The sequence below is a fragment of the Asterias amurensis genome, chromosome 11 (assembly GCF_032118995.1).
Source record: "Asterias amurensis chromosome 11, ASM3211899v1".
NCBI classification, from domain to species: domain Eukaryota; kingdom Metazoa; phylum Echinodermata; class Asteroidea; order Forcipulatida; family Asteriidae; genus Asterias; species Asterias amurensis.
In genome coordinates, this window is record NC_092658.1 from 10,298,797 (window position 1) to 10,309,763 (window position 10,967).

The 10,967-nt window shown below is 44.8% G+C and overlaps 1 long non-coding RNA gene across 1 annotated transcript in view; it reads right to left on the minus strand.

Annotated features, from left to right (window-relative positions):
- LOC139944579 (uncharacterized) overlaps window positions 1–10,967 on the minus strand; it is a 91,755-nt gene that overhangs the window by 42,936 nt on the left and 37,852 nt on the right. The gene's annotated exons all lie outside the window — the stretch shown is intronic.

The window sequence follows — 10,967 nt, forward strand, 5'->3', positions numbered from 1 at the left end:
TTACTCAAAGTAATTAATAGCATAACACCCTAACTTGGTAATGAGTAATGGGGAGAGGTTGATAGTATAGCACATTGTGAGAAACAGTTCCCTCTGAAGTGACGTAGTTTTCGATTAGTTTTTCAAAAGTTTGATTTTGAGACCTCAAACATAGAATTTGAGATCTCAAAATCAAACAACTCAAAGCAAATTCGTGTCACAAGGGTGTTTTTTCTTTCATAATTATCTCTCAACTTCTACGACCAATTGAGATACATCAAGTGAGAAGACTGATCATTGACAATTACCAATAGTGTCCAGTGTCTTTAAGTGTAAGGTAATTCAACATTTGCCAATTTGGGCAACAAAAGCGTTTGTTATGATGTACAAGCACAACTGCTTGATTTAAGGCCAAAAGTGTTCATTCCAAATGCAATGTGTCTCTTTAAAGACAATGGACACTGTTGGTTATTCACAGTTGTTGTATCTCACCATATGCATATGTCGCAGGTTTGTTATTTTATGCATATGTTGAGATACACCAAGTGAGAAGACTATCTTTGACCAATAGTGTCCATTGCCTTTAAAAGTAGTGTATATTTATTTACAGTGGTTTATCATCAAAAGTATGTGGTGTTCCTTTTACTGTGTAAACTTAAATGGTCCGCCATTTTGAGAAGTGCCAAATTTGCTTTGACAAAATTGGTGTTAGTTCAAGAGTATAAAAGGAAAAACAAAATGTCCATGTATTTTTGTGTGCATCGTCATTTTTAATTTTGCTGCTTCGCTCAAAAGCATTTGTGAATTGCATTTGGCAAACGTTGAAGCAAATATTTGAGTGACATGACAACTGATGATGGTAATGTCTCTAAAGGCACTGGACCCTATTGGTAAATGTCAAAGACCAGTCGTCTCACTTGGTGCATAAAGTAACAAACCTGTGAAAGTTTTAGTTCAATTGGTCGTAAAAGTTGCAAGAGAATAATGGAAGAAAAAAGTACCCTTGTTGCACAATATGTGTGCTTTCAGATGCTTTATTTCGCCCTCAAAATCAAATTCAAATATTCCAGTGAGAAATTACATCTTTCTCAAACACTACTTTCTTTCAGCAGGAGCTGTTTCTCACAATGCTTTGTACTATCAAACAGCTCTCCATACTCATAACTAAGTAAGGCTTTATGCTAATAATTACTTTGAGTAATTACTTACAGTGTCCAGTGCCTTTATAGAGACATTACTAACATGAACTAATTTTGACCCAACATTAAATAACTTACTATTAAACTGTGTTGGAAGATCGATCCAAGTTTACTTTCGGCCATCAACGCCTGCTCTCTCACACCACCATTCGGCGTATACTTGCGTCCATGGCCGCCTCATCCTCAAATTGCTATGTTAGCCATCTCTATAGTGGAGTCGCACACCCTCACTTGTTCTCTTTCAGTCTCTTCCAATGACGAGGCAATCCATTGCCAGCTTTCTCATGAATTCAGGAGTTATAAACTAGAAGATGTTATCAAAGTACTGCAAAAATCAAAGTAAAAAAAAACCAAAATCATAAGTAAACAAAAACTGAAAAGTTTTCCAAAATACTAAGAAGTAGTATACAACTCATGAATTGAAAGATGGAATGTTCTATTCAAAGGTGCGGAGCCGAGTTGAATGGAACATTCCATCTTTAAATGAATAAAAGTATTTGCATTATTGCACGAACGAAAAACATTCATTACTTGTTTTACATAACATCCAAGTAGACCATTGTAATTTTGATTGAAGAACACAACACTCAAAACAAATAAAGCTAAGGCCTACAATTTCTAATTGTGACATAACAACCATTTCTTTTGGTTCAGCCTGTTGGATTCAACCAACAGCTTGCGCGTTCTTACAGCTTTTTTTGTTATTTAAGCAGACGGCAAATGTATTATGTGCCTTGCAGTAACACAGCTGCATTACACAAGACACGCGCACGCAGTGATGTTTTAGGCACAGTGCAATAGTTCTAATTGGTTGGATAGAAAAATGTACAGTGAATGGAATGAAACATGCATGATGAGTGATGTAGCGTGCGACAGTACTTTCATTTGCTATTATGTGAAGGACAACTCTCCGGTCAAATGGCAAGGATCTGCTTGGGGTGTTATATAAAGAGAATTATTGGTTACCCTACCACACTATAGCTCAACAAGCTTTTCCAACCCCTCAACTTGATTATGGAAACATTCTAAACTTCCCATCTGTTCATCTTAATTCCACTGTTGACTTTGTGTATTTCACCAAATATGAAATGGTTCAATACAGACAAAATTACAATAGTTTTGGCCTTGAGCACTTTTATGTTAGTGTAGGATCAACACGTAGATATGACATTGCTGTAAATACAAACAAAATGAAAACAGATTTTACATAAACACCACCATTACCTTCTCTAAAGCTTCTTCATAGACAAGTATGTAATTCACCTGTTCCACCAGCACTCATGCCCACATACTGATGCCCTTTTAAAAATGTGTTTGACCTTTCACTTATGATTTTGTTTTATTAATACTTCTTAGCAGTATTACCTGAGCATTCCAGTGTCGCTAGGCAAAGTTTGAGCAGAAAGCAAACAGTTGAAGAGGTTTTTAATCATCTCATTCTCCTATGTGTTTGTCATGCCATGTCTCTAATGTAGACCTGTAAAGGAAACAGCATTATTTTAGAACTTCAAAAGTTCCTCAGACAGGGTTTCAACATTGATAGAAACAAAATTTTGAATTTTGGATTCACTTATACCAAGGTCATACTGCTACATACTGTATCGGTTTGCAGCCTGTTCTAACATTTACATACTTACATCCACAGTAGGTTGTCATCAGGTGAGCAAATGACGCAGCTGCAGCCTTAACCCTGCCATTGAGCTCTGCATCTAGGGTGTTTCCAACTGCGCGAGTGGAGCCAAGGTACTTGAACGTTTGGACGACGTCGAGTGGGCTCCGATCCAGCAGAATGTCAGGCTCCATGGGGGTTTGACCAGGAGCAGGTTGATATAGCATCTCTGTCTTCTTGATGTTGGTTTACAGCCCGAAGGCACTTGCTGATGATTGTGCAAAGCGGCACAGGATTTCTTGAATGTCAGGATGTGAGTAAGCTACCAGTGCAGTGACTTCGGCATACAGGAGATTGAGAGACATCTCTCAAGGGTTCTTCGGTGAGAATGCAGCCGTGATAGATTTAACAGGCCACCGTCCAATCTGGTGCGGATGTACATGCCATTGGTGAGGTCTTGACATATGTCCTTGATCACTGCTGTTAGGAAGAGAGCAAAAAGAGTAGGTGCAAGCAAAAGACTTGTTTGACTCCATGCTACACGTCAAAGGGTTAATATCTTTCGCTAGCCACCGAGACACTCGCCTTCAGGTCGGTGTGAAAAGCCTTGATGAGGGCGGTTAGCTTTGGAGGGCAACCATACTTCTCAAGACTGCGCTGGAGTGTGTCTCTGCTGAGGAAACTGCACTGACTTTCTGGAAGCACTTCTTCACATATGCACTGCAGGCGAGATAGGATTATTTTTGCCAGGATTTTACCAGCGATGGATAGCAGCGAGAAACCTTGATGGTTCCCACAGCTGAGCCGGGTCACCTTTACGCTTGTAGACATTAGTTATAGTGGCGTCCTTGAAGTCTTGAAGTAGCTCACCCATCAATAAAGAGGTCCTGCAGAACAGCCTGGAGCACTGGTCCACCCTTCTTGAAGATCTCAGCGGGGACGCCATCTGCGCCAGGAGCTTTTCCTGAGCTGGTGTTCTTGATAGCTTTGGCGAGCTCATCCATGGTCGGTGGGTGGTCTAGCTCGCTGGTCTAGCTCTATTCGGTCAATCGCTTCCTCATCAGCGCGAGATGGTTGGTTGAGTATATTACAAAAACGGTCTTTCCACCGTCGCAGTATGTCTTCTGGTTGACGTGTACAGCTGTTCATTGTCCGGGCTAAGAACAGGATTTGTTCCGCACTGTGTCGGGCCATAGATTTCCTTTAGACAGTCATAAAAGGCCTTAGCATTGTTAGTGTCCGCAAAGCTTTGCAGCTCTTCAGCCTTTCTCAGCCACCAGTTGTTTTTCATATCCCGAGTTGCTGCTTGTACCTTTGCCTTGGCAGCTTTGCAACTTGATGGTTATGCTACGGGTAGCTCTGCCTGACAGTACTTGTTGACGGCATGCATATTCTTACCTCACCTACTCAGGTTTGAATTCAGAGTTTTCCTTCTCCTAGATGGGCTGCCTTCCTAGGCTTACGAGCCCCATCTGCCCGGAGCAATCTGGTTTTAAGGCGCCAGAAACCCGCCATCACACCTCTGCCCACAGTTCGCAACAGGGATCGGCACGTGAAGCCGGGCAGTAGGAGTTTGACTAGGAGAGGCTGTTGGAGACGCTGACCATCTGGGACATTTCATAGGTGTGAAGTGGCTCAGTACATGCACACATTCCCGGTCAATCCTAGCCCTTAGACCCCCGGGTTAGTAGAGGGTAAGAGGGTTAGAGGGTTAAAGGGTTAGAGAGTTAGAGGGTTAGAGGGTTAAAGGGTTAGAGAGTTAGAGGGTTAAAGGGTTAGAGAGTTAGAGGGTTAGAGGGTTAGAGGTTTAGGGGTTAGGTGGTTAAGGGGTTATGGGATTATGGGATAAGAGGGTTAGAAGGTTAGAGGGTTAGAGGGTTAGAGGGCAGGGTTAGAGGGCTAGAGGGTTAGGGTTAGGGTTATAGGGTTAGGGGGTAAGAGCGTTAGGGTGTTGGGGGGTAAAAAGTTAGAGGGTTAGAGAGTTAGAGGGTTATAGGGTAAGAGCGTTAGAGGGTTAGAGGGTTATATGGTTAGATGGTGAGGTGGTTAGAGGGTTAGAGGGTTAGAGGGTTAGAGAGTTAGAGAGTTAGAGGGTTAAAGGGTTAAAGGGTAGGAGGGTTAGAAGGTTAGAGGGTTAGAGGTTTAGAGGTTTAGAGGTTTGGGGGTTAGAGGGTTTGGGGTTATAATTAGCGGGTTAGGGGGTTAAGGGGTTAGGGGATTAGGGGGTTAGAGGGTTAGAGGGTTAGAGGGTTAGAGGGCAGGGTAAGAGGATTAGAGGGTAAGGGTTATAGGGTTATATGGCTAGGGGGTAGGGGGTTAGATCATTAGGGAGTTAGAGGGTTAGAGGGCAGGGTTAGAGGGCAGGGTTAGAGGGTTAGAGTGTTAGAGGGTTATTGGGTTAGAGGTTTAGGGGTTAGGTGGTTAAGGGGTTATGGGATTATGGGATTAGAGGGTTAGAGGGTTAGAAGGTTAGAGGGTTAGAGGGTTAGAGGTTTAGGGGTTTAGGGGTTAGGTGGTTATGGGGTTATGGGATTATGGGGTTAGAGGGTTAGAAGGTTAGAGGGTTAGAGGGTTAGAGGGTTAGAGGGTTAGAGGGCTAGAGGGTTAGGGTTAGAGGGTTAGGGGGTAAGAGCGTTAGGGTGTTGGGGGTAAAAGGTTAGAGGGTTAGAGAGTTAGAGAGTTAGAGAGTTAGAGGGTTATAGGGTAAGAGCGTTAGAGGGTTAGAGGGTTATATGGTTAGATGGTGAGAGGGTTAGAGGGTTAGAGGGTTAGAGGGTTAGAGAGTTAGAGGGTTAAAGGGTTAAAGGGTAGGAGGGTTAGAAGGTTAGAGGGTTAGAGGTTTAGAGGTTTGGGGTTAGAGGGTTTGGGGTTATAATTAGCGGGTTGGGGGTTAAGGGGTTAGGGGATTAGGGGGTTAGAGGGTTAGAGGGTTAAAGGGTTAGAGGGCAGGGTAAGAGGATTAGAGGGTAAGGGTTATAGGGTTATATGGCTAGGGGGTAGGGGGTTAGATCATTAGGGAGTTAGAGGGTTAGAGGGCAGGGTTAAAGGGCAGGGTTAGAGGGTTAGAGTGTTAGAGGGTTATTGGGTTATTGGGTTAGGGGGTTAGGGGGTTAGGGGTTAGGGGTTAGGGTTATTGGGTTAGGGGGTTAGGGGGTTAAGGGGTTAGAGGTTAGAGGGTTAGAGAGTTAGAGGGTTAGGGGGTAGGAAGGTTAGAGGGTTGGAGGGTTAGAGGGTTGGAGAGTTAGAGGGTTATAGGTTTAGGGGTTAAGGTGGTTAAGGGGTTATGGGATTATGGGATTAGAGGGTTAGAGGGTTAGAAGGTTAGAGGGTTAGAGGGTTAGAGGGCAGGGTTAGAGGGTTAGGGTTAGGGTTATAGGGTTAGGGGGTAAGAGCGTTAGGGTGTTGGGGGGTAAAAAGGTTAGAGGGTTAGAGGGTTAGAGAGTTAGAGGGTTATAGGGTAAGAGCGTTAGAGGGTTAGAGGGTTAGAGGGTTATATGGTTAGATGGTTAGATGGTGAGAGGGTTAGAGGGTTAGAGGGTTAGAGAGTTAGAGGGTTAAAGGGTTAAAGGGTAGGAGGGTTAGAAGGTTAGAGGGTTAGAGGTTTAGAGGTTTGGGGGTTAGAGGGTTTGGGGTTATAATTAGCGGGTTAGGGGGTTAAGGGGTTAGGGGATAAGGGGGTTAGAGGGTTAAAGGGTAAGAGGGCAGGGTAAGAGGATTAGAGGGTAAGGGTTATAGAGTTATATGGCTAGGGGGTAGGGGGTTAGATCATTAGGGAGTTAGAGGGTTAGAGGGCAGGGTTAGAGGGTTAGAGTGTTAGAGGGTTATTGGGTTATTGGGTAAGATGGTTAAGGGGTTAAGGAGTTAGGGGTTAGAGGGTTAGAGGTTTAGAGGTTTGGGGTTAGAGGGTTTGGGGTTATAATTAGCGGGTTGGGGGTTAAGGGGTTAGGGGATTAGGGGGTTAGAGGGTTAGAGGGTTAAAGGGTTAGAGGGCAGGGTAAGAGGATTAGAGGGTAAGGGTTATAGGGTTATATGGCTAGGGGGTAGGGGGTTAGATCATTAGGGAGTTAGAGGGTTAGAGGGCAGGGTTAAAGGGCAGGGTTAGAGGGTTAGAGTGTTAGAGGGTTATTGGGTTATTGGGTTAGGGGGTTAGGGGGTTAGGGGTTAGGGGTTAGGGTTATTGGGTTAGGGGGTTAGGGGGTTAAGGGGTTAGAGGTTAGAGGGTTAGAGAGTTAGAGGGTTAGGGGGTAGGAAGGTTAGAGGGTTGGAGGGTTAGAGGGTTGGAGAGTTAGAGGGTTATAGGTTTAGGGGTTAAGGTGGTTAAGGGGTTATGGGATTATGGGATTAGAGGGTTAGAGGGTTAGAAGGTTAGAGGGTTAGAGGGTTAGAGGGCAGGGTTAGAGGGTTAGGGTTAGGGTTATAGGGTTAGGGGGTAAGAGCGTTAGGGTGTTGGGGGGTAAAAAGGTTAGAGGGTTAGAGGGTTAGAGAGTTAGAGGGTTATAGGGTAAGAGCGTTAGAGGGTTAGAGGGTTAGAGGGTTATATGGTTAGATGGTTAGATGGTGAGAGGGTTAGAGGGTTAGAGGGTTAGAGAGTTAGAGGGTTAAAGGGTTAAAGGGTAGGAGGGTTAGAAGGTTAGAGGGTTAGAGGTTTAGAGGTTTAGGGGTTAGAGGGTTTGGGGTTATAATTAGCGGGTTAGGGGGTTAAGGGGTTAGGGGATAAGGGGGTTAGAGGGTTAAAGGGTTGGAGGGCAGGGTAAGAGGATTAGAGGGTAAGGGTTATAGAGTTATATGGCTAGGGGGTAGGGGGTTAGATCATTAGGGAGTTAGAGGGTTAGAGGGCAGGGTTAGAGGGTTAGAGTGTTAGAGGGTTATTGGGTTATTGGGTAAGATGGTTAAGGGGTTAAGGAGTTAGGGGTTAGAGGGTTAGAGGGTTAGAGAGTTAGAGGGTTAGAGGGTTAGAGGGTTAGAGGGTTAGAGGGTTAGAGGGTTAGAGGGTTAGAGAGTTAGAGGGTTAGAGGGTTAGAGGGTTAGGGGTTAGAGGGTTAGAGGGTTAGAGGGTTAGAGGGTTTGAGGGTCAGGGGGTTAGAGGGTTAGAGGGTTAGAGGGTTAAGGGGTTAGGTGGTTAGAGGGTTAGAGGGTTAGAGGGTTAGAGGGTTAGAGGGTTAGAGGGTTAGGGGGTTAGAGGGTTATTGGGTTACGGGGCTAGGGGTTAGAGGGTTAGGGTTATAGGGTAGGAGGGTTAGAAGGTTAGAGGGTTAGAGAGTTAGAGGGTTAGGGGGTAGGAAGGTTAGAGGGTTGGAGGGTTAGAGGGTTGGAGAGTTAGAGGGTTATAGGTTTAGGGGTTAAGGTGGTTAAGGGGTTATGGGATTATGGGATTAGAGGGTTAGAGGGTTAGAAGGTTAGAGGGTTAGAGGGTTAGAGGGCAGGGTTAGAGGGTTAGGGTTAGGGTTATAGGGTTAGGGGGTAAGAGCGTTAGGGTGTTGGGGGGTAAAAAGGTTAGAGGGTTAGAGGGTTAGAGAGTTAGAGGGTTATAGGGTAAGAGCGTTAGAGGGTTAGAGGGTTAGAGGGTTATATGGTTAGATGGTTAGATGGTTAGATGGTGAGAGGGTTAGAGGGTTAGAGAGTTAGAGGGTTAAAGGGTTAAAGGGTAGGAGGGTTAGAAGATTAGAGGGTTAGAGGTTTAGAGGTTTGGGGGTTAGAGGGTTTGGGGTTATAATTAGCGGGTTAGGGGGTTAAGGGGTTAGGGGATAAGGGGGTTAGAGGGTTAAAGGGTTAGAGGGCAGGGTAAGAGGATTAGAGGGTAAGGGTTATAGAGTTATATGGCTAGGGGGTAGGGGGTTAGATCATTAGGGAGTTAGAGGGTTAGAGGGCAGGGTTAGAGGGTTAGAGTGTTAGAGGGTTATTGGGTTATTGGGTAAGATGGTTAAGGGGTTAAGGAGTTAGGGGTTAGAGGGTTAGAGGTTTAGAGGTTTGGGGTTAGAGGGTTTGGGGTTATAATTAGCGGGTTGGGGGTTAAGGGGTTAGGGGATTAGGGGGTTAGAGGGTTAGAGGGTTAAAGGGTTAGAGGGCAGGTTAAGAGGATTAGAGGGTAAGGGTTATAGGGTTATATGGCTAGGGGGTAGGGGGTTAGATCATTAGGGAGTTAGAGGGTTAGAGGGCAGGGTTAAAGGGCAGGGTTAGAGGGTTAGAGTGTTAGAGGGTTATTGGGTTAGGGGGTTAGGGGGTTAGGGGTTAGGGGTTAGGGATTATTGGGTTAGGGGGTTAGGGGGTTAAGGGGTTAGAGGTTAGAGGGTTAGAGAGTTAGAGGGTTAGGGGGTAGGAAGGTTAGAGGGTTGGAGGGTTAGAGGGTTGGAGAGTTAGAGGGTTATAGGTTTAGGGGTTAAGGTGGTTAAGGGGTTATGGGATTATGGGATTAGAGGGTTAGAGGGTTAGAAGGTTAGAGGGTTAGAGGGTTAGAGGGCAGGGTTAGAGGGTTAGGGTTAGGGTTATAGGGTTAGGGGGTAAGAGCGTTAGGGTGTTGGGGGTAAAAAGGTTAGAGGGTTAGAGGGTTAGAGAGTTAGAGGGTTATAGGGTAAGAGCGTTAGAGGGTTAGAGGGTTAGAGGGTTATATGGTTAGATGGTTAGATGGTTAGATGGTGAGAGGGTTAGAGGGTTAGAGGGTTAGAGAGTTAGAGGGTTAAAGGGTTAAAGGGTAGGAGGGTTAGAAGGTTAGAGGGTTAGAGGTTTAGAGGTTTGGGGGTTAGAGGGTTTGGGGTTATAATTAGCGGGTTAGGGGGTTAAGGGGTTAGGGGATAAGGGGGTTAGAGGGTTAAAGGGTTAGAGGGCAGGGTAAGAGGATTAGAGGGTAAGGGTTATAGAGTTATATGGCTAAGGGGTAGGGGGTTAGATCATTAGGGAGTTAGAGGGTTAGAGGGCAGGGTTAGAGGGTTAGAGTGTTAGAGGGTTATTGGGTTATTGGGTAAGATGGTTAAGGGGTTAAGGAGTTAGGGGTTAGAGGGTTAGAGGGTTAGAGAGTTAGAGGGTTAGAGGGTTAGAGGGTTAGAGGGTTAGAGGGTTAGAGGGTTAGAGGGTTAGAGGGTTAGAGGGTTAGAGAGTTAGAGGGTTAGAGGGTTAGAGGGTTAGAGGGTTAGGGGTTAGAGGGTTAGAGGGTTAGAGGGTTTGAGGGTCAGGGGGTTAGAGGGTTAGAGGGTTAGAGGGTTAAGGGGTTAGGTGGTTAGAGGGTTAGAGGGTTAGAGGGTTAGAGGGTTAGAGGGTTAGAGGGTTAGAGGGTTAGAGGGTTAGGGGGTTAGAGGGTTATTGGGTTAGGGGGCTAGGGGTTAGAGGGTTAGGGTTATAGGGTAGGAGGGTTAGAAGGTTAGAGGGTTAGATTTTTAGAAGTTTGGGGGTTAGGGGGTTATAATTTAGGTGGTTAGAGGGTTGAGGGGTTAGGAGTTTAGGGGGTTAGAGGGTTAGAGGGTTAGAGGGTAGGGGGTTAGAGGGTTATTGGGTTAGGGGGCTAGGGGTTAGAGGGTTGGGGTTATTGGGTTATAGGGTAGGAGGGTTAGAAGGTTAGAGGGTTAGATTTTTAGAAGTTTGGGGGTTAGGGGGTTATAATTTAGGTGGTTAGAGGGTTGAGGGGTTAGGAGTTTAGGGGGTTAGAGGGTTAGAGGGTTAGAGGGTAGGGGGTTAGAGGGTTAGAGGGTTATTGGGTTAGGGAGTTAGGGGTTAGAGGGTTAGAGGGTTAGGGTTATTGGGTTAAGGGGTTAGGGGGTATACTGTAACGGTTACCAGCTCCGTTTTAAAACTTACATAATTACATACTTATTTATTGTAACGGTTTCCAGCCCCGTTTAATATTTAAATACTGTATACTGTAACGGTTTCCAGCTCCGTTTTAAAACTTACATAATTACATACTTATTTATTGTAACGGTTTCCAGCCCCGTTTAATACTTAAATAATAACATACTTATTTATTGTAACGGTTTCCAGCCCCGTTTTAAAACTTACATAGTTACATACTTATTTATTGTAACGGTTTCCAGCCCCGTTTAATACTTAAATACTTACAAACTTACATACTGTAACGGTTTCCAGCCCCGTTTTAAAACTTACATAATTACATACTTATTTATTTTAACGGTTTCCAGCCCCGTTTACAAACTTACATAAATACATACTTATTTCTTGTAACGGTTTCCAGC